Here is a 3,259-nt window from a genome sequence, read left to right on the forward strand (position 1 = left end):
GGAAAAATAAAACTAGAATAGTTGTTTTCTCAATTCTTAATTGAATCATTGGTATTTTTCCCTCCTGTGTGTAACAAAGTATGGAAAGGATATTCTTTATACCATTGGAGGTGTTGCGGGAGGGGAAGGAGCCTTGAATTTAGTCCCACATCGGCCAGTAGCGGGAAGGTTCTGTGCCTTAAATGGGGGTTGGAAAACCTTTCCTCTCGAGGCGCTTTTTGAAGGGCAAAATCGTGAGGGCAGTGGTCTCCCCCCGTCTGCGCTGGACGCGCGGGCCGGAGCGCCCAAAGCGGACAATACATCGGGAGGAACGCAATCCTTTTTCTCTGCTAGCTTAATGTGGGATAGGCTGTTGTGTGAGGCTCCGGCAGAATGCCGTCTCCGCAACAGATGGCGCGCCAGGTAGGGGCGCCTCCTCCGACCGTTGACTACCCCTCAGGACTGTGGAGGCTCAATAACCTTCCTGCTGGGGGGGCTATGTTGCGGGAGGGGGAGGGGCCTTGAATTTAGTCCCACATCGGCTAGTAGTGGGAAGGTTCTGTGTCTTAAATGGTGGTTGGAAAACCTTTCCTCTCGAGGCGCCTTTTGAAGGGCAAAACCGTGAGGGCAGTGGTCTCCCCCCGTCTGCGCTGGACGCGCGGGCCGGAGCGCCCAAAGCGGACAATACCTCGGGAGGAACGCAGTCCTCTTTCTCTGCTAGCTTAATGTGGGCTAGACTGTTGTGTGAGGCTTCGGCAGAATGTCGTCCCCGCAACAGAGGTTCTGTGCCTTAAATGGGGGTTGGAAAACCTTTCCTCTCGAGACGCCTTTTGAAGGGCAAAACCGTGAGGGCAGTGGTCTCCCCCCGTCTGCGCTGGACGCGCGGGCCGGAGCGCCCAAAGGGCAGTGGTCTCCCTCTGTCTGCGCTGGACGCGCAGGCCGGAGCGCCCAAAGCGGACAATACCTCGGGAGGAACGCAGTCCTCTTTCTCTGCTAGCTTAATGTGGGCTAGGCTGTTGTGTGAGGCTCCGGCAGAATGCCGTCCCTGCAACAGGAGGAATAGATTTATTAAACAAAAAAAAGAAAAAGAAAAAAAAGGATCTTTTCATATTTAGCTAGAGACGCGAGCAGGAGATAAGTGATTATGTTAGATTTTGAGGTGTTCTAAATTTATTTTTTTTTTTTTTGGTAAAGATGAGATCGCCCTTACTTTTTTTATGCGTTAATTAAATAGATAGAGTAGAAAAAGATAATTAGAGGGAGTAAATTTCTTCAATTCTATAGTATAATATTGATCAACCAAAATATTGAAGCAAGATCACACGATGTGACCTTGCTTACAAGAGTCTAAATCTTGATCTCATCCTCTCTTTGGTGATTGGTAGAAGCCTACCCAAGATCTTCTTCCTCGAAAGAAATTATTGGATTTTCTTTTGCCATGGCCTTATTTCTTCGCTCGGAGAAATTCTACATGTATAAATTATTAAAAAATACGTAAAAAATCATAAAATAATAAATACTTATTTGATTCATTTCATTATATCTCAAAATTAAATAGACATAATTGATGAAGTGAAAGCATATATATTACTAAATCTTTGCTGAGAGAATAGCATACAAAAGCCAGATGGTAACTGCACTTCATGATTCACACATCATAAACAACTGGAAGGAGGTAGGAATAATGTGTTGTGTGCTAAATATGTAATTTCTCAATAAAATCTTTATAAAAGTAAGGATAGAAAGAGACATCGGGAAAGAGAGATTTAACTAACCATTTGGCTAGCTGGTAGAATAAAGGATGAGACTTGTAAGCAAACATAAGCATCTCATGTCATCGACATGACGGAAACCGGCGTCAAAAAATTTTGATTGATGTATGCAGATGAAAGTAAATTAAGAAGTAATTCTAATTGGCATTAGCATAAGAAAATATCCTACAAAATACGCATATCCAATGTTCTAAGAGCATCTTTTTCTGCCTCTTCGCATAAACTAGGCTAAAAGTCATACAGGCAAGGGTTGTATGTTGTATAACAAAAATTTATTTCCATTACAAGCTGAAAACATAATACATAGAGCATTAAAATTACAAGGGCTGTCACATCTTGTACCTAATATTTCGACCAAAAAAATGAAGACTTCATTGCTCACCTAACATGCAACTTCTTATATCTATATCACTACAACAAGGGCAACATAATCTAATTGCATCCTACAAAGCTCTTATCCACAGCGAATATAAACAAATAGATTTGACCAAGCCCCTTGCATGTGCATCTCCCTCAAAAGGTCGTCTGATTGGCCTGATTTAGTCACACCGTCGTCGCCATTTAGCTCTGGTATGCATGAATAGCACCTTTAGATTTTGGCAATATTCTCAAAACCGGGCCGGAAGGCGACTTGGTGCCCTAGCCAATACATTAATTCACCGGCCAGACCGGTTTGATCGACAAATTCAACCGGTAACGTTAACATGACAACATACTGATGTCATAAATATTTTTGTTTTTCTAAAATTTATGAAAATATAAAAAATCAGAAAAATAAAGAAAAATTTTCATATATATATATATATATTTGATTCAAAACTTTACTTGCACCAAGCATTGGCCGACGAAGTGGCAGCAACTGTCGCCTTTTCCTTGGCAACACTGTCACACGATACCCTAATTCTGATCCGCTTAAAGTTGAACCCTACAATTTTGATCCTGATCCTTGTCTCAGCTCGATCTCCAATGGAATTTCTTCCTCATTGTCAAACCCACCGTCTCTCTTGGCTCTGACTCGTGCTTAGCACCGTCGCTTTGAGAAAGATGGCATTCTCGGTGCTGTAGATAAAGATCAGGAACGACTCAGCCCCAATCTCCACTCCATTAGAGTAGGCAGAGATGGCGATGTCATTGTAGAGAACGATGACATTCTGGTCGGGTTCCGGATGGAGACGGCAACATCGAGGCGAGAGGTGATGTTGAGGGTGGAGAGGTAGAAGGAGTCAATGGAGATGCTAGGTTGCTAAGGGTGGTAGAGGACGTAGAAGATGCCGACGACATTGGCAGCAAGGAAGGCGATGGCAATTAGGAAGAGGATCAATCGAGGCAATAAGTGCAACAGCACCCGTCGTGATAGGGGAGTGGAGCGTTGAAGAAATGAACCAGGGTTAAAAAATGGGATTTTGGAAGAGCATGCAAGACACTAATTTGCATATTAAAGCATAAAAGTAATGTTATCATGGGAAATCAGTGCAATTCATGTGATTTGTTTCTGATGAATGTTTTGT

The sequence above is a fragment of the Phoenix dactylifera genome, chromosome 6, assembly GCF_009389715.1.
Source record: "Phoenix dactylifera cultivar Barhee BC4 chromosome 6, palm_55x_up_171113_PBpolish2nd_filt_p, whole genome shotgun sequence".
Classification (NCBI taxonomy): domain Eukaryota; kingdom Viridiplantae; phylum Streptophyta; class Magnoliopsida; order Arecales; family Arecaceae; genus Phoenix; species Phoenix dactylifera.